At 47.8% G+C, this 23,449-nt stretch overlaps 1 long non-coding RNA gene across 1 annotated transcript in view; it reads right to left on the reverse strand.

Annotated features, from left to right (window-relative positions):
- Positions 1-9: 9 nt before the first annotated feature.
- Positions 10-23,449, reverse strand: part of LOC308609980 — a 66,686-nt gene continuing 43,246 nt past the window's right edge. Inside the window, exons 2-3 of the long non-coding RNA XR_014014386.1 lie at positions 4,094-4,847; positions 10-3,202 (exon numbers count right to left, since the gene is read on the reverse strand). This is a non-coding gene — a long non-coding RNA (uncharacterized lncRNA). The remainder of the gene's footprint in view (positions 3,203-4,093; positions 4,848-23,449) is intronic.

Here is a 23,449-nt window from a genome sequence, read left to right on the forward strand (position 1 = left end):
GACAGAGGAGGACACTGAAGGCCAGAGAAATGGTGTGTTGTCCTAGTTCCAATAGTTCTCTGACTTACTTCACTCTGTATGACAGTCTCTATGTCCATCCACCTCACTACAAATAATTCAATTTCATTTCTTTTCATGGCTGAGTAATGGACGTTGACACTTTAGAAGATTACAGGCCAGTTACTTTGGGTGGTGTTTCCTGTCAGATTAGGTTAGGTTAGGTTTAGTTTATGCATCTTTGGCAGGAGCAGCATAGAAGCAATGCTGCGTCTTCCTCGCTGCATCTCTTCAAGCGGTGCATGATTTCCACCTGTCCCATCATTATGACACTAACTGACCACTTGTTTAAGGTGGTGCTTGCCAGACTTTTCCACTATAGAATCACTTATTCCCCCTTTATTAATTTATATTAATATTACAAGTATGGATTCTTCAGTTTGTATTCAGTGGGTTGTAATTGGTTATTATCGTTATTCCTTTAGATGCTTAAATGGTCTCTGATGTGGCCAGCAGGAACACCTTCAAGCTGGCTCCTGTGTCGTCTTGACACATCCCCCTTTAACTTGGGCATTTCTTTATTTTCTGACACTATAAGACATTCCAAGTTTGTCTTGTACTTTCCCTATTCCAGCCCTGCTTGCTTTAGTGGAAAATTATCTTAAAGCGAAGATTTGAGTGCTAAGTGTACCCAGTACTGTTGTGGAGCCACTGGTCCCAGGCCATCTCAGTGGTCAGAGTTTGGGAATATCTGCATGTGTGTATATGTATACACATACCTATGTGCCCATGACATCTAAATTTATTTCTGTATCCATATATTGAAAACCATGAATTTATACCTTACCTCCAATTTCAGACTAACAACACAGGGTTCCTTTTGTTTTCTCCCTTTCCAAACTTGTAACTCCCTTGTCAGATAGACATGTGGCTCCCATTAGGCTCAGTGGAACAACCCATATTGGTACAGATTTTCTTCCTCTTGGACATGCTTAAAATTGCTCATCAAAAAAAAAAGTGAAATCACTTTTGGGGTACTTTTCCTGCTAGATATTTAAATAGGCATTTTTATTTGTCTCTCAACATGGAGAGTAGAACTATTCATTCCATATATAGATGGGTTCCTAAAGTTTTGCAAATTTATAGGCTTAAGCCAGCCAAACTCATGGTACAAAGAACATTTTCTTAAATATATATTTTTAAAATGGAGTACAGTTGATTTACAATGTTGCATTAGTTTCAGGTGTACAGCAAAGCAAATCAGTTATACATGTATCCACTCTACAAAGAATTGTCTTATCCATAGAGTGCCCTGTGGTTATTGGCATATTTGTGCTGTGTTTACCATAGAGCCTGTGTATTATGAGAAAAGAAACGAGTTATTTGCCTAGTTCAGAGATATGAGGAAGAAGGGACTCTGATTACCCCCATCTTCTATTTCCATATTCTTTTCCCTGTGAATTGTAGCTAATTCATGGCTTTCATTATCACTATTCACAAGACTCTCAAATCTCCATCTTCTCTGGACCTCCACTCACATGTGAGCCTGGATTTCAAGTCTATGTATAGCCCCAGAAATACATGTCTTTTTTTTAAGCATCCCTACTGATTTTAATGCTAGCTTGTAGCCAGCTAACTGCTTCTCGCCTACAGAGAACACTGAGGGTTTCAAGTGCGAACCAAGCAGTATTGCTTCTGTTCCTGGCTCAGCACCTGGGAAAGAAGGTAAGCCTCAGCAGTGGCGCTGGCTCCTGAGTTGATTGCAAAGAGTTGACTTTTTGGAGTGGTTTCATCAAAAGCATGCCTTAACGTCAGGTCTCTCACACAAAATAAGGGAGAGAAGAGGGTCTACTGGACCACGGATAACAACACCTGAGCTGGAATTATACACAATCTTGATATTTCTTAGCAAGGCTCATCTTCAGCAAGCAAGTACCTATATAGTGCTGGTAGAAAACAGACAAAGGAATGGTCCCAATCCTGGGAAGAGGTAGAATTTTAAGGTAGGAAGAGGAACTTAACCAGAAAGTAAGAGTTTTAAACTTTTTTTTTTCTTCCCATAGTAATAACAACTTAGCACTTTTCTCTTTGAGGGGAAAAAAGCTTTGAGTCATGAATGCTTTCTGCAGCTGGCTGCACCATATGCAGTATTCAAAAGACAAGAACTAGCTAATCATAGAGAACCAGCGGCAGCTTAACAGCCCTCTGCTGGCTTCCAAAGGGCTTATAATTGAGTGCAGATGGTCCCGGCAGGATGGGTATGAATCCCTGCTGACTCCTCACATCCCAGAGGGCCAAGGGGGGCTCATGAAGCCTCCCAGCCCTGATTGTGCCCTCGTGGGAGCCACTGAGGAAGGAGGGGAGGCAGGTGGTGTGAGAGCCTGCTGGCTGCCTCCTGCCCAGCCTTCCCTTGGCTGTGTGGACAGATCTTCAGGCTGCAGAGTGTAGCTTTGATGAGTCTAGGGTCTCAAGATTATAGAAGTCCTGGGGTAAGGGAGCAGGGTTGGGGGTTCTTTATACTCATTGGAAGAGCCTCATCGTGTAACCTGCAGGTGGCTGCAGGGCGCCAGAGCCTCACGGAGGAGGGGTGTGGTGGGCACTGCACAGACTGCTGCTTTCAGGGAGCATCCTCCTGGGGGTGGGGCCCTCACAGCCGGCCCGGCCTCTCCTTCCCATCTCTTTCCCAGCTTCTCTCTTTAAAGGAGTCATGGTAGTCATCCTTGCACCATTCACAAAAAGCTTTTCTGGCTTTTCTAGCTAAACAATTCTAAACAAATTTCAGTCTCATTCAAAAAAAGAACTTTTCTAGCTAAGTAGAATTCTAAACAAATTTCAGTCTGCTTTTAATACCAGAGTCAGTGAATTGGGAGTAGATACACAGATAATCCAAGATTCATGTAGTCTTTGGAGGGAGAAAGAGAGAATGAACCTACCACGTCTAGCTGACAGCACAAGGTGCATTTCTTTCTAAAGACTTGTATTTCTTCCTCTTATACCATATGCTCTAGCCAGAGCTGCAGTAAAATTCTATGTATTTTATGTCCTGTTTCTGAGCTGAACACGCGTTCCTATCCCCTCATCGATTGCCTTGTTTCTGTGAGGACCCTCCTTTCTTCAGATGTGGGAAGGAGTTCTCTCTGCATTGCTTGCATTTCGGTATAATTCCTGGATTTGCCTTTCACCTCTGGCCACGTTGCCATCATTCCTGTGGGAGGTGAGAGCATGAGAAAGAACAGAGGTCTGGACGTCAATCAAACGGGCTGGCTGTCTCAATAGTTAAGAGTCCTATGCGCCAAAGGAGTCAGGGCTGAGACTGGATTGCTACAAGGCTTGCTCGCCCTGCACAGAGAAATCTGAACCTGGTGGGCAGCTCCACCTAGGTGTCACCCTCACTGCTGGGCGGAACACCTGCACTTGCTTGTCCTCCTGGCTCCCACAGTGGGCGGGGCATGGCACAGGCCGGGCCAAGTTGTCATGGTCTTCAGGCTTGGGCCTCTGCAGCTGGCTGGGACTGGTGGGAGCTGTAGCCTCAGCTGACAAGGGCAAAGAAGGCAGTCTTTGCTGCTTGGCTGATTTGGAAGCTGTGCCGAATTCCTGCCCATCTGTTCTCCCAACTGAGCCAAGGCCAAAGCTGTCTAGCTCTTGCCAACCCAGGGAATGACATGGAGCCCTGTGTCCTGCAGCCCTCATTCTCACTGCACCCTGCAGCCCCTCTCATCTGTCAGTTTGACTCCCCACAGAGATGGCCCTGGGCTCACAGCTGCTGTTTGCCCACAGATGTTCATGGATTTCTGCCTTTTGTGTTCATCATTTTTCAAAACCGGCCCTGAGCTGGGTGCTGACACCAACATTACCACCAACCCACTGTGGCTCTGTGCAGGTCCTCCTGGCCACCTCTCAGCTTTCTCATCTTTAGAAAGCGGGGTACAATCTCCACTATCCTGACAGAGGGACATGAGAGAAAGTAGAAGAGACTGCTGTTGTTTGCCCTGTACTCGCCTCCTACTTCCCTAGTAAGAGGACCCTGGATTTTATTGGGTGACAAAGTGCCCAGTCCCCCTTGCGGTAGGGTGTGGCCAGGGAAAAGAGCACTAACCTTGGGGCAGACTCTTAGGAGAGCTCTTTGAAACTGGTAGGAACACCACTTTTTCCTCTTGTTCTTCCCTTTTTCCTGCCTGCAACACAGAAGTGATGGTGGAGCCAAAGGGCAGAAGGAGCCTGGCTCTCAGGTCATATCCTGAAGCTGCATCCCAGCTCTGCATGGTCTCTCTTCACACTTTTCTGTGAAAACCTAAATCCCTCATTTGTTTCAGCCACTGAGGCCAGGCAGTATTGTTGGCCTCAGGCTGTATTGCCAAGTCCTAACGGCTACAGAGGACAAAAATGGGATCACAAGTCCTGAAGTCCAAAGGCTCTGCCTATTCTTTCTTCTTTCTTCTTGTCTCTGCAGGAACCAGCATAGAGACTGTGCTTCAAGGTTGACGCCTGGCCATTTGGTGACAGTGCGGAGTGAGCGCTAAGACGTGTCTGGCTTTGTGCCATCACTTCCGTCATCTCCAACCCAACTGGATCTGTAAGAATGAGGGAGGACATATGTCTCCTCATAGGGTTTATGGAAACTGATGGTGGCAGAAAAATAACTGGCAAGAAAACAGACTTCAATTCTCTGAAAGTTGGCGACCACCTGTTTTTCATTTCTTCAGGTGTATTTCAAAGCAAAACTAGGAAATGGGTCCAGATCCCCAGTTTGGCAGCAACTTAGAGGTCTTGTGGTCCAATCTGCTGCTTGACCCCTGAGTCGCCTATAGGTTGTCTCTGAGAGGGAGATCAGCTCAGTGCGTCGTGACCACCTAGAGGGGTGGGAGGGAGAAGCAAGAGGGAGGGGATATGGGGATATATGTATATGAATAGCTAATTCACTTTGTCATACAGCAGAAACTAACACAACATTGTAAAGCAATTGTACTCCAATAAAGATGTTAAAAATAAAAACAGGACTATCATACAGAGTGAAGTAAGTCAGAAAGAGAAAAACAAATATATATTAACATATGTGGAATCTAGAAAAATGGTATAGATGATCTTATGTGCAAAGCAGAAATAGAGACACGGATGTAGAGAACAAATGTATGGTTCCAAGGGAGAAGGGGTGGTGGTGGGATGAATTGGGAGATTGGCATTGACATATATACACTATTTTTTTAATACTTTTTTAAACATCTTTATTGGAGTATAATTGCTTTACAATGGTGTGTTAGTTTCTGCTGTATAACAAAGTGAATCAGCTGTATGTATACATATATCCCCATAGCTCCTCCCTCTTGCGTCTCCCTCCCACCCTCCCTATCCCACCCCTCTAGGTGGTCTCGAAGCACCGAGCTGATGTCCCTGTGCTATGCGGCTGCTTCCCACTAGCTATCTGTTTTACACTTGGTAGTGTATATATGTCCATGCCACTCTCTCACTTCATCCCAGCTTACCCTTCCCCCTCCCCATGTCCTCAAGTCCATTCTCTATGCCTGTGTCTTTATTCCTGTCCTGCCCCTAGGTTCTTCAGAACCATTTAAAAAATTTTTTTTTCTAGATTCCATATATATGTGTTAGCATACGGTATTTGTTTTACTCTTTCTGACTTACTTCACTCTGTATGAGTCTCTAGGTCCATCCACCTCACTACAAATAACTCAGTTTCGTTTCTTTTTATGGCTGAGTAATATTCCATTGGACATATATACACTATTAATACTATGTATAAAATAGATAACTAATGAGAACATACTGTATAGCACAAGGAACTCTACTCATTGCTGTGTGGTGACCTAAATGGGAAGAAAATCCAAAAAAGGAGATATATGTACATGTATAGCCGATTCACTTTACTGTACAGCAGATACTAACACAACATTGTAAAGCAACTATATGCCAATAAAAATTCATTAAAAAAAATAACAGGATCTGAACCCAGGTAGTATGATTCCCCCAAACCCACATTGTTTTTCACTAGTTGATGCTTCTCTAAAACAAAAACAAAAAAGCACTCAATAGATTGTAGCTATTATTATTACTACCCCTTTAAAAGGAGAGATCTGAAATTGTTGAACTCTTAAAAAGACAGAGGATTATAATGCTTTCTTGGTGGTGGTAGCCTTGTTATAAACAAACACTAAGTTGTTTTGTATGCCATCCTTCTGGATTGTATGACATTCTAAAGGGCGGTCTAGGCTTCTGAGAAGCTTAATGCCTCATATAGCAGATGATTATTGAAGGCATATTTTTAACTTGTTTGCTCTCTGTTTATCCTTGGTCCATCGAGCTTTACCCAGGGAAATTAAATTCTTAATATCAGGCCAAATAAAAATTAAGAAGATACCTTTTCTTGAAACATGCACCTACACGGAAAAGCAGCATAACAGTGTTTAAAATCATGGACACTGAAGCAAGGCTTCAGGCCTGGGTTCAAATCTTTGCTTTGCTACTTTCTAGTGATTTTTATGAAATTCCTTTAACTCTCTGTGTCTCAGCAGCCACATCTGTAAAATGGGCTTATGGTAATAGTAATACCTGTCTCTAGAGTTGTTATAATAATTAAGTTACTTAATCCATGCAGGGTACTTAGAACTGCTTGGCACATAGTCACTGCTCAGTCAGTCTGAACTAGTATTACATACAGACCTTCCGTCCCACAGCACAAAGCTAAAAGAAAACAAAGGAAAGTCGTGGGGCATCAACTTCTGTTTTGGGTTATTCTTGTCTATAAGCCTTATTCTTTTTAAGTGAGTGAAAAAGAAATTTTGAGAGAGAGGGCTTCAGAAAATAGCTGTGGGGATTTTACTCAGCAAATTCCAGGGCTTAAGGACAAGGAAGTGTGACATTTTAATGAGTTATAAACACCAGGTGGTGCTGTAAACAAGCTCAGTAACAGGCTCTTCACCTCCCCTCTGGCTGCCTCTGGGCTGCCACTGCCCTGTGCCCTCTTGAGCTGAAGAGACCCAGAAACCCAAGCCTCTTTTTCTCTTCTTCTTCTTTTTGAAACAATTCCAACACATAGGAAATGTGAAAATTCAAAGACAGTTACAAAAACTTGTGGTATAATTTAATTGTTTATAAGTTAACCCCTTTTAAAAATGAGTCCACAAATAACATGTTTATTTCAGGAAACAGTTTGTATAGAGCAGTGTACATTATGTTTTAAGAAATGGAAAATCACTACTAGGTGCAATCCATAATTAAACTCACAGATAACTGTTAAAAATTAACATTTTAAACACCCCAAATTATAATAACTTGATGAATAACTTCCTTTGGGAATCCAACCAAATTTGTACGTATGAGGCCCAAGTCAAATGGTCCCCTGCTTCCCCTTCACCAAGCTCTGGCTACACCTTTTGTGCAGAGAAAAGACTGGGCACATGACTTGGAATTCTGGTTGCTTGTCTGAACCTTCATTATAGGGGGGGGGGGTCAGAGTTTTCCTCATAGAGAAAACTGCTGGGTACTTTCCTAGCCTCTTATCCACCCACCTCTTCCAGGCCTGGCTTGTCACTCACTACCTTCTTGAGACTATCCATTTCCATACCTGCCCCAGAGCAGATGCCCTCCTAACACTTCCTCCCTCTTTGGTCCTCCTCTTGGGAATAGTATTTCCCAGACCAAAAGATAGCAGGAGGCCATGGGGAAAGAGAAGTAAGTTAATATTTATTGAACACCTACTATGGGCCAGGAACTGTCCTGGGTGCTTCATCTGCATCATCTCATAACAACCGTAAACCTAGTATCTGTCACCATTTTTTTCATGTGGGGGAAACATGCTTGGAGAAATTAGATATCTAAGGCTTCCAAAGATAAACAGCTAGTTAGCGGCCAATGCTGCATGTTTTTTCTGTCATCCCCATGAGATTGAGAAGGAGGTCAGGACTAGCGGCTCAGATGGAGATGAATCTGCAGGGGATTCTTTCAGTCTGTGGCCACGTCTGGTCCATTTTATTAAGCCCAGCAACTCTTAAGCATGAACTCTTCTCTCTGACTCCCTTCCCACGGCTTTACTTAGTTCAGGCCTTTGTTAGCCTCTTCCTGTGGTACAGTCCAGACTTTGGAACCTGCTAGCTTAGGCTTCAATGCCAGCTTTACCTTTTACTGGGTGTGTGACCTTTGTCAAGTTGCTTGCCTTTGTCTTACCTCAGTTTCCTTATTTGTAAGACGGAGATAATGACATCTTTCTTAGGAAGGAGAATTGTGAGGTTGAAATGAAACCACATAAGTACTTATAGATCTCATCAAATCCCGTTCTCTCCCTTTTGCTTGGACTGCCTACTGATTCATCCATGCTACAAATATGTACTGTGCACCCACCATGTGCCAGGAATTCTTTTGGGCACATAGGATAGACCTGCTTCCTGCACTCGGAGAATTAGAGTGCATGGGGGAGACAGAAAATAAACAACGAGAAGCTAGACAAAAATATAATTTCAGATGGTGCTAAATGCTGGAAGAAAATAGAGCAAGGTCAATGGATAGAGATCTTTGTCTGTCTTGTTTCCTCTGCACAGAATGCCCTGTCGCCACTGTGGAACTCTTACCTTTCAAGACCCCCTTCAAATGATCCCCCGCCCCCGTCTACGGCCATACCACCCTGAACGCGCCCGATCTCGTCTGATCTCGGAAGCTAAGCAGGGTCGGGCCCGGTTAGTACTTGGATGGGAGACCGCCTGGGAACACCGGGTGCCATAGGCATTTTGCCTCCCGCTGCGGCTCCGCCTTCTCCTTTAGTCGCCCGTGGCGGTGGCCGCCAGCTCCGCCCCCCCGACGGGCACCGCTGCAGGCCCCACCTCCTCCGGCCCCTCCCACCACAGCGCGCCAGAGGGGGCGCTCTATGCGGCCAGAAGGCGGCCCTGAAAGGCGGCCGCACCCCAGACGCTCCCGGGGTGGCTGACCCGGACCCAGACTCCGCCGCGGGCCCGGGTGCCGTCCGTGCGGCCCGCGAGCCCCTCGACCTGCACCTGGCCGCCCCCTCCGGCTCCCTGCCCCGGCGCCGCCACCTGTCCGCCGGTGTGGCTCTCCACAGCTCCCTCCGGATGAAGGCCCCCCTCCGCCGTTTCGCCATGGCCGGGGGCGGGAGTGGGAGCGGGGGCCGGGGCCGCTTCCCCGGGCCTGCTGGCCACCAGGGCGGGTGGTAGGTGTAGACGGCTGCAGGTGTAGACGGTTCGACAGAACCACTTTCTAGGCTCTTGTAGCCAAGTCATGGCCACCAGTCAGACTGCATCCTGGCTATCCTGCAGGGCACAGAGCTCAGTAAAGGTATCCACCCCTTCTACAGCAATGTCAGTCGGCTCACCGGCTTTGGCGAGGTAAGGACCCGGCTTCCATACCCTGCCCCACATGGATGTACAGCCCCGCCTGTTCCCTACAGATAAATACACACAAGATAAATGCAGCAGCCCTCATGCCCTCTCCCCATCCTGTCCCGGCAGAAGGTGGTGGCAGAAATGAACCGCCTGGGCATGATGGTGGACTTGGCCCATGTCTCGGATGCTGTGACACGGCGAGCCCTACAAGTGTCACAGGCACCTGTCATCTTCTCCCACTCAGCTGCCCGGGGTATGTGCAAGAACACTCGCAATGTTCCTGATGATATCCTGAAGCTTCTGGTGAGAGACTGCCCTGGCCCTCAAACCTAAAGCAAGACATCCAAACCAGGAGCCCTTGAACCTGAGCCTCTTCTCCCTCCATTTCCTCAAACGCCAGGTTAAATATCCTCTGCCCCCAAAACCCACGGTCCACAGCCCCTGAACTCTTCAGCCCTAGGTGGGGGTCTAGGTGGTAAGAGACTCCTCCAAACCCGGAAACCCAGGGCCAACACACCACCCAGACCAGGGCTGCGGCTCCTCCATTCACACAAACCCAGAGAGGACATGACTCTGACCTCAAAGCCAGGGCTGAACACCTTCCTCACAGGGGCCGAGAGAGTGAACAGGCAGCTGGTTGTGCTGGGGGCCAAGCTGACTGTCCACGGGTCCACCCCTGCAGAAGAAGAACGGTGGCATCCTGATGGTGCCCTTGTCCGAGTGGGTGCTGCAGTGCAACCCATTAGCCAATGTGTCTACTGTGGCAGGCGAGCCTCAGCCTGGGCTCTCTGAAGACTCGGATTTGGAGCTGAAGCTGGGTCCAAATTTAGGGAGGACTTCAGAAGAGCCCCAGTGGTTTGACCCACCTATTGGCAATAGGTACAGCACCCAAAAACCCAAGAATGGACAGTACACAGCACCTTGGTGCCATGTGGAACTGGAGCCACAGAATCAAAACTGTGATACTGATGGGTATCAGGGAGGCTGTCAGACACTGCTTTATGTCAAACACATAAAGAAAATATCCACTATCAGAACCGTTGGTTGACTGACTTTTTTCACATCTTTCTGACAAAATTCGAGAAGTTGTGAGTACCACAAGCGTCATTACACTTCTGTTCAAGATGGAATCTCAGGCTCACAATCATTGTTTAGCTTCTGTATACTGCAGTGTACATAAAGGTCTGTATTAGTCTGGTTGGGCTGTTATAGTGAAATACTATAGACTGAATGACTTAAACAGCAGAAATTTATTTTCTCACAGTTCTGGAGGGTGGAAGTCCAAGATTAAGGTATTGAATACCATAAGAATTGGTTTCTGGTGAGAACAATCTTCCTGGCGTGCTGACGGCTGTCTTCTTGCAGTGTCCTCACACGGCCTTTCCTCTACGAGCAGAGGGAGAGAGATCTCTGGAATCTATTCCCCTTCTTATAAGGACACCATCAGTCCCTGTCAGATTATTACCTCACCCTTATGACTTCAGTTAACTTCAGTTACCTCCCTAAAGGACCTATCTCCTATCTTCTACAGTCAAATTAGGAGGGGCTTCAACATATAATTTTTCGGGGGACACAATTCAGTCCATAACAACAACTTAAGATAGCTTTCTCTGATTTTCAGTCTTTCACTAATACCTCCCTCTTTGTCTACCAATTATTCAAGTTTCCTTAATTTTTTTTTAATTTTCTTACATTATCCCTTCCCTTTAAATGCTCTCTTCACTTCTTAATTGGCATTTCTTGCAAATGAAGGCAACTTTCCTCACAATACATTGATTACTCTCCCCACTGTAACACAGCATCTTCTCCCATGACTTTCCTGAAATGGTTCCACTTTTGTTCATAAAAGTTTAGCCATCCAATCAGATGCTTTATTTTCAGTTCCCATAGCATTTTGCCTTTGGGAAACAACTGACTCCGTTAAATGGTGCTTCTTTGAAAACTACCTTCCTTTATGTTTTATAGCAATCTTATGATTTCTGTTGGCATACCACCTAGCTCCTTTCTCATCATTCTTTTTATTTTTATTTTTCAGTTGTTTCTCTCCTCACTCCTTAGCGTTAGATACTACAGACAGTTGGCCTTCTTCTCATCTCTTATATACTCTCTCTCTTACTCCAGCAGCTTTGTTTACCATTTAATATATTATCTGCCAGGCGCCTTCCATCTGTTACCAACATCTCTCCCTCTGTCTTTGTCATTTCAGCCTTCGCTATGCTCTCTGAGCTCTCACAGGCAGATCTATTGAACACAGGAATCTCAGTGGAAAATACGAGTACGTTATTTCTCTACTGAGTAAAGCCCTTACAGATCACATGGTCCTGATCCATCTTGCAGCCACGTCATCTGGACTATCTGACCTCCCATGTCACAATAGCAGAGGACCAGACAAGAGGGACACTGGCTCCTAATGACCTCAGCTCAGAAGTGATACACTTGATTCTGCTTCTTTGCCACTGGCCACAACGAATCAAAGGAAAACAGTTGAACTACAAAGGAGGATGAAAAATGTAGATAAGCACATAGGATATTTGATGAGTGCTATCTCGAGGTGACATCACCTCCCATCAAACTTTTATTTCACAGAGAAAACACAGACTATAAAGCAAAAACACCCCAAACTACCTTCTTCTCTTTACGTCCAAGAATAGCTTTTCGACATAGTTTATCAATACCTATTCTCACTTCCTCAGTATCTTCCATTCATTTTCCCACCTCATTGGGATTGTTAAGGTTTTCCTCTTTAGCGATTTTATTTTGGCCCCCTCCCATTAAAAAGCTGCCCCCCTCCCATTAAAAATTACTCTTGCTTGATGCCAAGTAATTCTCTAGTTACCTTTTCTCTCTTCCTAATTTCACAGTGCAGTTTATCAAAAATTGTATTTATTCTCACTGTCTGTATTTTCTTATCTTTATGTACCTCGTGACTCACACAATTTTGCTCTTTTCTTCTTACTTATCTGCACTGGAATTGCATTCACCAACATTTAATTTGTGATTAAATTGAGTGAATATTGTTTGGTCCTTCTGTCACCTTTCAGCAATATTTGATTTTGTTGATCAAACTTGTCATCTCAGAAAAATCTTTCACCTTAACAACAGTAGCATCTTAACCTGCTACTTCTTCCTCCTGCCTCTGGACATCCTTATCTCTTTCATTGGGCACTCTCACTTTGCCCTCTGCCAAGAGATGTGTATTTCTCAGAAGCTCTCTTCTGCCCTTGATAGATGGTCTCATCTACTCTTGTGATTCCAGCCACCATATATATCACAGATCTTGACCTAAAACGTACATCTCTCTCTCCTGAGTCTCTTACAAACTTAACTAATTGCCAACTGAACAACTCTGCCCAAATATAACACGGACACTTAAAATTAATTATGTGATGTTACTGAACGATTAATTTTACCTTCAGTACTTACTTCCGCTATTCATCTCTCTACATCATTTAGACCACCACTATTTGTACACTTGTCCAAGTTGGATACTGGGGGAACACTGAAGACTCTGGACTCTGACAACCCTCAGAATGGGAGAAAATAGTTGCAAACGAAGCAACTGACAAGGGATTCATCTCCAAAAAATATAAACATAAATAAATTTGTAAACTAGATAAGCAACTCATGCAGATCAATATCAAAAAAAACAACCCAATGAAACAATGGACAGAAGACCTAAATAGACATTTCTCCAAAGATGGCCAACAAACACATGAAAAGATGCTCAACAGCACAAATTATGAGAGAAATGCAAATCAACACTACAAGGAGGTATCACCTCACACCGGTCAGAATGGCCATCATCAAAAAATCTACAAACAATAAATGCTGGAGAGGATGTGGAGAAAACGGAACGCTCCTATACTGTTAGTGGGAGTGTAAATTGGTACAGCCACTAGGGAGAGCAGTATGGAGGTTCCTTAAAAAAAAACTACAAATAGAACTACCATATGACCCAGCAATCCCACTACTGGGCCTATACGCTGAGAAAACCGTAATTCAAAAGGAGTCATGTACCAAAATGTTCATTGCAGCTCTATTTACAATAGCCAGGAGATGGAAACAACCTCAGTGTCCATCGTCGGATGAATGGATAAAGAAGATGTGGCACAGATACACAGTGGAATATTACTCAGCCATAAAAAGAAACGAAATTGAGCTATTTGTAATGAGGTGGATGGACCTAGAGTCCGTCATACAGAGTGAAGGAAGTCAGAAAGAGAAAGACAAATACCGTATGCTAACACACATATATATATATGGAATTTAAGAAAAAAATGTCATGAAGAACCTAGGGGTAAGACAGGAATAAAGACACAGACCTACTAGAGAATGGACTTGAGGATATGGGGAGGGCGAAGGGTAAGCCATGACAAAGTGAGAGAGTGGCATGGACATATACACACTACCAAACGTAAAATAGATAGCTAGTGGGAAGCAGCCGCATAGCACAGAGAGATCAGCTCGGTGCTTTGTGACCACCTAGAGGGGTGGGATAGGGAGGGTGGGAGGGAGGGAGACGCAAGAGGGAAGAGTTATGGGAACTTATGTATAACTGATTCACTTTGGTATAAAGCAGAAACTAACACACCATTGTAAAGCCATTATACTCCAATAAAGATGTTAAAAAAAGAACACATGTTTTTTGTTTTGTTTTTTGTTTCTTTGTTTTTTTACCGTTTAGTTTAAATTTTAGTTTCTGCCCCCAAACATCCATTAAGCCCCCAGAAGAAGGAAAAGGGGATGTGACTAGCAATAGAGAGAAACTTTCTTCCCAACAATGGCCATGGCAAGCTTAGGCACTTTTGGTGAAATCTCTCTGGGAAGTACTGGCAGAGGAATAAAAGGCAAACTGACACAGAAGTATTGCCTGGTGTGCATTTCCAGGCTCTGCCTTCTTTCTCATGTCTTAGCGGCAGGTGGAGGAAGAGGAGAAAAGGTTAAACTTTTGTATCAACTGGCAGAATAAGCTTATAACATCCTCTCACTATCTCTGCATAGGTTCTAGTCTCTGCAGCACTACATAAGCTTTGCCCAAAGTAATGAACAGTTGAAAGTCAAATGTAATACTTCACCAAACAACTTAAAAATGCTTGCACACTGGAAAGGATTCAGTTGCAGAGAACACAAATGGACCCAGAGCAACTTTTGCCAAAAGAGAATATTGTGCTAAATGTACAGCCATAGCTCTTTTCCATATGAAGAAACAGTCAGAAAGATAAAAGAACTGGGTCAAAATCACACAAGCAAGTAGGACAGAATCTGGTCTGCCTGTCGTAAGGGTTGTGTTTTTTAACCACCAGGCTAGCTTTTCCCAAACCTGATTCATGCATAGAATAACTATACACCTCTGTTTGCCTTGAATATTCCGTTTATACGTATGCCTGCTGCAGTTTTTAATATTGCCCACTTTGACTCCCCAAAGCAACCGAGAACACACAATAATTTGGTCACTCTATCCATGGAGCACTGTGGTGGGACTGCCCAGGAAGCTTAAAAGTGCAGCCTCCAGAGCCCTACTCCAGATCTAGATAAGTTTTCTTAGGGTTGGCTCAAGAATCCAGGTACAAGTCTTTTTCAGTGCTTTTGTGAGTCTCTCGCTCTCGTAAATTAATAAAACCATTTATTCCGCCTTCCCCAGATGCCCAGCCAGGTCCTGTTAAGGTAGGAGTCCCCCCGCCACATCACAGGGATGCTCCCAGTCAAGTGATCTCTGGAGCCGTGGAGAATCTGAATGGTCTCATGCTGGCCCACCTGCCATGACAAACCTCCTCCAGAGCATGCCCCTTCACAGCTTACATTCTACCACTCCCAAAGGCAGTCCGCTCCAATGAGGCCTGACTTCGTCTGTCCTAACGTGTACCCGCTGATTCAAGCAGTTTAGGAAGAGAAGGTGCTGTGCTTCTCAACCACGGTGGCCCAACCTCTAAAATGGTAGTCGAAGCAGTCTCTACCTCCTGGGAACAATGCCTCTGCAACAGTCCCATTAAACGAATGTCCCATCTTTGCTTTTTCAGGGTCGGCAACAGGGAGTCCCCTCCTAAAGAAGGTTCTCTCTCATTGCCACACTATCAGAGGCTGCCCCAAATGTGCTTGCTTCCTGTGGGCCTGATCAGGCTAAGGGCAGAGTTGTCTCTTTCCTTCTCTGAGGTGGACCAAATCGTCTTAGTAACACCTCTTCACACTGTTGACCATGTTTCTCACGGGGGCTGCTGCTGAGTCTTTATCTCATTCTTTCATGGTGGAGAGAGAGAGGATTCTAATGACTTTTACTTCTAGGGGGGAGGGGCCTGTAGTAATTATGTTGTCATTTTGTATTATGTCCTTTTGTCATGAATTTGTTTTCAATTTCATGTTAAAATGGGCCCACCATTCCCACTCTGTGAGGTCATTCAGCACCCGCATTTTGCACCTTTAACATCTCTCTCAGTATCACTTGGAAATGTTTGAAATGGCAGGAGCTTGTCCTCACATTCCTATCAGCTGTAAACCTGGAGCCCCGACATGAACCTAACCATTGAGCAGAACACCTCTCCACTACCTGTGTACCACTGCGAAGGCCCCTTAACCTCTTGGTTTTTTTAAGTCCTCAGTTGTAAAAATTTCAGGGTGCTAGGAATTTATATTGGGGGCAGGACAAGGTCGAGAAGAGTGTGTCTTTGCTTTTATTCTTCCAAACTGGAATGTCTTCCCTCTCTTCCCCATGGGTCCAAATCTCACTTGTCCTTCAGGCCCACTGCAAAGGAGCCTTCCCTGATTCCCCAGTCCACACAAATCTCTGCCTCTTAGGGTAAGCGCCATACAACCTAGCTGTCTCTTACGTTAATCTTGCCTCTCAAGCCAATCACAGAATGTGGGTCTCTCTTGCCCTCCTGTGGCCCCTGGGGCTGTGCCAGACCACCAGCACGCCCCACCTGGGGTGTCTACTAGACTAGGGCATTGGTGGGGAGGCCCAGCTGTGAGGGGCCAGGCAGAGTACCTCTGCCTCTACCCTGTTCTCCTCCAAAAAACTGCCCCTCCTCCTGAAGCCTGCCCCTCAAGTCACAGGTTCCATATATGACCTCACTGGGTAGTGATGCCCTCGCAGGCCTTCTCACAGATTCCATGGTAACAGATTCCATGGTAACTGACAACCGAGCAGATTCGTACCTGGTGGAGAACTGGTGGGAAGTTTCTCTGACGGTCAGAGCCCATGTCTGACGTCATAGGCTACAGATACTCAACCCTGTGCTCTGTTCCCTGGGTGGGCAGTGCAGCAGGTACACCCGGACCGGCCACCTCCACAGGAGGTGTGGGATACAATCCACCTCACCTGGCTGGCACATGTTTTTGTGGGGCCTGCCAACCATGTACAACTGAGCACACTCCCACATGTAAGTAATACCAGTGACCTGGGACACCTTCAGGGACCCACAGGGCTCACTGCTGAGGACAAGTGAAAGGTCATCCCTGGACAAGTGTGCAGGACGGTTCTAAGCTTTATAAAGTAGCCTTCCCCTTTGGGCTACAGGATGCTTCCGTTCAGACCCTTTCCTGAGTGGCCTCTCAGCAAAAGACAAGTGCATTTTTGTTGGCAGACGGTAAATGGAGCCGTTTGAGGAAGAGGGGCCACAATCAGAAGCACACCTTCAAACCCAGGCACCTCTGTGTTGTCATGCAGACATCGCTAGCGGTCCCCTCAGACACATCCCGTACTGAGTTGCTGAGTACTCGGGGACAGGGTGGTGCCATATTGATGGGAAGACCGGAAGAATGAAGCGGGGGGGTGGTGAAGTGCTAATGAGACTGGAGGGCTGAGGGGATGGTGTCCCAGGAGGCTGCGTTGATGTGAGCCTAGACTTGGTACCCAGACCCCGGTTCTGAGTCTCCTGATCACTCGGCCTCAGTATTTAGCCTTGTTCTAATCTAGATAAAAGTACCAGAGGGCTAGAGTTCAGTGTGGTTGAAACAGGCAGTATAACTGGGGCCCAAGAGGGGTTGCCAAGGTGAGAGGGGTTCTTAACAGATTTGTATTAGATTATTTCTTTCCAAAACTTGAAAGACATTTCCATTGAAGCCTCAGAAGTGACAGACGGCAAGAAATGTTTTCTCTGTTGTGGAAGGCAGAGATGGAGAGCATCATGAGTGCAATTTCTTTCGGGTTCTACTGTTTTCCCTGGAAACGGTGAAGAGACTTCCTCATCTGCTGCAGCCGTAGGCTCTAGGGATTGCTTTTGCAGCCAGTGTCCCTTCTCTAGGGACTCATAGAGGTGATGGGCCAAGGCTGTGTTTTGGATGTCAAGTAGATTAAAGGTCTTCAGCCAGAAACTGGGAGAGACATGAGAGGGGGAAATTGTGGCAGGAGACTGTGCACAGCACAAGTGACTGATCAGTTCTGATTTTCTTTGCAGCAGCAGTGGCTCCCGTTTCTCCTCCCACACCCGGGCACTACCATGTCCTCTACCGAGGGTGTGGAGAAACACAGTTGGGCTGGCATGGGGAGACATACTGCCTGGTTGGTGGCTACCGGGCCTACGGGGATGTCCCTTTGGCCCCACCAGCAAAGGTGGAAGCAGTGAAGCCAGTCCCCAGACGTGCTCCCAAACGAAAGCACTCTTCAGAAAGTTCGGACGAAGAGCTGGGCTGCTCCAGACCCAAAAACCGGCGATTGGAGCATGGTGGACCTGCTCCCTGAAGCAAGAACAGGATGGAGAGTCAAGCAGCATGCACCCTGCCCCGAGGTTCACATGCTCCTTTACTGCCAGCCCTTTCTGTCCCCACTGGGGTCCCTTACTGCTCAATAAAATGTTTGTGTGTTACAGATTTCTAGGGTCGCCAGTGCTCAGACTTAGGTCACTACCCCTGTGCTAGGCACTCCTGCCACCTGGGAAAGGTTCCAAAGGTGGAACAGCTCCAGGGGGTGCCAGGGATCAGAGCAAAAACTTGAGAGGCTGGGGATGAAGGAGTTTGGGCACAGTCCCTAAAGCATCTCTGTGGTTGAGCTTCTGTGAGAAGGCACATCCCCAGAGACAGAGAGAGAGAGAGAGAGAGAGAGAGAGAGAGAGAGAGAGAGAGTGTGTGTGTTGAGGAGAAGGGGTCTCTAGAGGAGGCAGCTAGGGGGAGGGCCTGAGGCTGGAAATGGGGAATGGCGTGTGGCCTCTGAGTAAGCACAGGCACTTAAGCCCTTGAGCTTTCTGGGAAAGCTAGAGCCACAAGGGCCACGAGATAAGGCAAGTGTAGCAGCAGAACCCAGGTGCCAGGTCTTTCCTCAGAACCTATACTTCTCCACGAGGCCGGGCCTTCCACGCTGAGGTAGGAGGGATCCTGGCCAGAAGGTCAGCCAGCAGCTCTGGGAGGAAGGTTGCTGCGGTGGGGGCTCTGCTGCCATGGAAATCACTTCATTTCCTTCCAGTCAAATAGCCTGCTGACTGGGTTCCTGCTCTGTTGAGTAAAAGGGTCGCTGACTCTCCCCAGAAGGTCGTTCAGTTCACATCCCCAAAGTCCCTCTATTCAGGCCCTGGGGAGGTGTAGCGGCTCCTGAGGGCGCTCTTTCCTGAGGCTGGCTGACAGAAGTGGGGGAGGTTCCTGATAGTTCCCAGGTGCTGGTTGAAGTCCCCAGAGAATGGTCATGCAGGTTGGGGAGTCAAGTAGGTGGAGAGAGAAGGTCGGGGGCAGAGGGCCCCTTCCTGAATCCACAGCTCACATGGTTACCCCCCCATTTCCAGAAACTCTCTCTTTCCCCACACAAGCCCTCATGGCCCAGTCCCGGGAAACCGGGAGCCCAGAGCACCTGTGGCCACAGAGACACTGGCACGCAGCCCTCAGGGCGGGCGGGGCCGGCTGCAGGCAGATGGGGACAAGGTGTGCTCCCGGGAGGCCTCGGGCTGAAGGTGGCCCTCTGAGAGAAGCACCCCAGCTTGGACAGGAAGGTTACAGGCCGGGGAGAGCAACCTAGGGCGCCCCCTCAGAGCAGTGAGAGTGGGAATAGAGGCAGGGGTGGAGGGAACCCGCGATGGGAGGTGAGTGGGCTCTCCGCAGAGGCCAGCTTAGCCCGCAGGAGCTGCCTGTGAGCAGGGGGCGGGAGGGCACTGCCGCCCTGTGGCTGCTGGGCTTCCCGGATCGCGGCTCTCTGCGCACGGGTTGCAGGGTCCTGTGACTCTGTATCCCCTCCCTCAAACCGCCCCCCTCGCGAGGCCGCGCCGCTGGGTGCCCTGTGTCGACAGGCAGAACCCCACTGCCCGCCCCCTCAGACCCGCCTCTGCCCGCCTCGATGGTCCCCGCGCACTCAGCCAGTGGCCTCTGCTGTGTCTGCTGCTCCTGCTGGGTCTGCTGCTGCGGCCGGTTACCGGTGAAGACCACGCCGGGCACCTCCAGCACCCCAAGTCCGCGGGAGCGCACGCGGGCCCTGATGCGGGACTTCCCGCTTGTGGACGGGTGGCTGCAGTGTGTGCAGGCTGCTGGGGGCCGCTGGGTGCCTAGCCTGGCCCCGGGGAGGGCAGGAGGTCCGGAGCATGCAGAGCTAGTGGGGAGGCTCCCTCACACCACCCCTGGATGTCCTCTCCATCATCTATGGATGCCCTTCCCCTTCTCTGTCATCCCCTCCCTGGTGGGAACCCCTCAGCCCAGGCCTCAGCTGCTCCTAGTATAGTCTGTGTGACAGTGGGAGGTGGGGGACCCACAGGCTGGCCCAGGCCAGGCAATGTGTCCTGCCTGATCCCAAGACCTAAGGAGCCCACCTATTTGCCTTGACCTCCCTCCAGCCACAACGACATGCCCCTGGTCCTGAGGCAGTTTTACCACCACGGGCTACAGGATGTTAATCTGTGCAATTTCAGCCATGGCCAGACCAGCTTGGACAGGCTGAAAAAATGATCTCGTGGGTGCCCATGTACCAAAGGGACACACAAGGTGCCACCATGGCTGCTGGGGAATGTGGGGCAGTTTGGGGGCCTCAGAGACCACAGGTTAGTCACATTGGAACTAAGTTACCATAGTGACCTAGAAAGTGCCATGCCATGGATGCTGGGGGAACAGGGGTCACAGTGAGCCAACCTGACGGGCATCCAAGTACCACAGAAAAAGCAACGCATTACATGTGACTTCTGGGCACAGTGAGTGTTGTGCCAGCTGAGGAGGCTATGAGAAGCCCAAGGAGCTCCAAAGCCCAAACTAAGCCCTTGCCTTCCCTCACTTCTGGTGAGCCTACGTCCCATGCCGGACCCACGAACGCGATGCTGTGCGCCTCACCCTGGAGCAAGTTCACCTCATCTGCCTCATGTGTGCCTCCTATTCTGAGCTGGAGCTTGTGACCTCAGTTAAAGGCAGACGGGGGACTTCCCTGGTAGTCCAGAGGTGAAGACTCCACGCTTCCACTGCAGGGGCCTCGGGTTTGATCCCCGGTGGGGGAACTAAGAGCCCTCATGCTGCGCGGCACGGCCAAAAAAACAAAAAAAAAATGGTAAAGAGACTGGTGGTGGTAGGTGTTAGGGACTTCAGTTAGCTACCCCTGCCTCTGAAAATGATCATCTGACCTACCTGCCCCCAGCTCTCAACAACACCCGGAAGTTGGCTAGCCTCATTGGTGTGGAGGGCGGCCACTCACTGGACAGGAGCCTCTCCATCTTGCGTACCTTCTATGCGCTGGGTGTGCACTACGTGACACTCACCCACACCTGCAACACGCCCTGGTGAGCACAGTGCAGGTGGTAAGGGCCCAGTGAGGCAGGGATCTGCCCAAGATCACGCTGGGCCCAAAGCAAGTTTACCCCTGGGATCCAGCCCTGAACCTGGGGTCGGGAGGGGAATGGAGGTTTGCAGAACAAGACTGAATCCCCAGAAGGGCCCTCCTACTGCCAGGCACAGTCCAGTCTGGGTCCCTCCTCTTGCACCAGGGAGCTGCAGGTGTAGACGGTTCGACAGAACCTCTTTCTACGCTCTTGTAGCCAAGTCATGGCCACCAGTTAGACTGCCTCCTGGCCATCCTGCAGGGCACAGAGCTCAGCAAAGGGTATCCACCCCTTCTACAGCAATGTCAGTCGGCTCACCGGCTTTGGCGAGGTAAGGACCCGGCTTCCATACCCTGCCCCACATGGATGTACAGCCCCGCCTGTTCCCTACAGATAAATACACACAAGATAAATGCAGCCCTCATGCCCTCTCCCCATCCTGTCCCGGCAGAAGGTGGTGGCAGAAATGAACCGCCTGGGCATGATGGTGGACTTGGCCCATGTCTCGGATGCTGTGACACGGCGAGCCCTACAAGTGTCACAGGCACCGGTCATCTTCTCCCACTCAGCTGCCCGGGGTATGTGCAAGAACACTCGCAATGTTCCTGATGATATCCTGCAGCTTCTGGTGAGAGACTGCCCTGGCCCTCAAACCTAAAGCAAGAGATTCAAACCAGGAGCCCTTGAACCTGAGCCTCTTCTCCCTCCATTTCCTCAAACGCCAGGTTAAATATCTTCTGCCCCCAAAACCCACGGTCCACAGCCCCTGAACTCTTCAGCCCTAGGTGGGGGTCTAGGTGGTAAGATACTCCTCCAAACCCGGAAACCCAGGGCCAACACACCACCCAGACCAGGGCTGCGGCTCCTCCATTCACACAAACCCAGAGAGGACATGACTCTGACCTCAAAGCCAGGGCTGAACACCTTCCTCACAGGGGCCGAGAGAGTGAACAGGCAGCTGGTTGTGCTGGGGGCCAAGCTGACTGTCCACGGGTCCACCCCTGCAGAAGAAGAACGGTGGCATCCTGATGGTGCCCTTGTCCGAGTGGGTGCTGCAGTGCAACCCATTAGCCAATGTGTCTACTGTGGCAGGCGAGCCTCAGCCTGGGCTCTCTGAAGACTCGGATTTGGAGCTGAAGCTGGGTCCAAATTTAGGGAGGACTTCAGAAGAGCCCCAGTGGTTTGACCCACCTATTGGCAATAGGTACAGCACCCAAAAACCCAAGAATGGACAGTACACAGCACCTTGGTGCCATGTGGAACTGGAGCCACAGAATCAAAACTGCGATACTGATGGGTATCAGGGAGGCTGTCAGACACTGCTTTATGTCAAACACATAAAGAAAATATCCACTATCAGAACCGTTGGTTGACTGACTTTTTTCACATCTTTCTGACAAAATTCGAGAAGTTGTGAGTACCACAAGCGTCATTACACTTCTGTTCAAGATGGAATCTCAGGCTCACAATCATTGTTTAGCTTCTGTATATTGCAGTGTACATGAAGGTCTGTATTAGTCTGGTTGGGCTGTTATAGTGAAATACTATAGACTGAATGACTTAAACAGCAGAAATTTATTTTCTCACAGTTCTGGAGGGTGGAAGTCCAAGATTAAGGTATTGAATACCATAAGAATTGGTTTCTGGTGAGAACAATCTTCCTGGCGTGCTGACGGCTGTCTTCTTGCAGTGTCCTCACACGGCCTTTCCTCTACGAGCAGAGGGAGAGAGATCTCTGGAATCTATTCCCCTTCTTATAAGGACACCATCAGTCCCTGTCAGATTATTACCTCACCCTTATGACTTCAGTTAACTTCAGTTACCTCCCTAAAGGACCTATCTCCTATCTTCTACAGTCAAATTAGGAGGGGCTTCAACATATAATTTTTCGGGGGACACAATTCAGTCCATAACAACAACTTAAGATAGCTTTCTCTGATTTTCAGTCTTTCACTAATACCTCCCTCTTTGTCTACGAATTATTCAAGTTTCCTTAAATTTTTTTTTGATTTTCTTACATTATCCCTTCCCTTTAAAGGCTCTCTTCACTTCTTAATTGGCATTTCTTGCAAATGAAGGCACCTTTCCTCACAATGTATTGATTACTCTCCCCACTGTAACACAGCATCTTCTCCCATGACTTTCCTGAAATGGTTCCATTTCTGTTCATAAAAGTTTAGTCATCCAATCAGATGCTTTATTTTCAGTTCCCATAGCATTTTGCCTTTGGGAAACAACTGACTCCATTAAATGGTGCTTCTTTGAAAACTACCTTCCTTTATGTTTTATAGCAATCTTATGATTTCTGTTGGCATACCACCTAGCTTCTTTCTCATCATTCTTTTTATTTTTATTTTTCAGTTGTTTCTCTCCTCACTCCTTAGCGTTAGATACTACAGACAGTTG

This window comes from Mesoplodon bidens, assembly GCF_964165515.1.
Source record: "Mesoplodon bidens genome assembly, contig: HAP1_SCAFFOLD_423, whole genome shotgun sequence".
Classification (NCBI taxonomy): Eukaryota; Metazoa; Chordata; class Mammalia; order Artiodactyla; family Ziphiidae; genus Mesoplodon; species Mesoplodon bidens.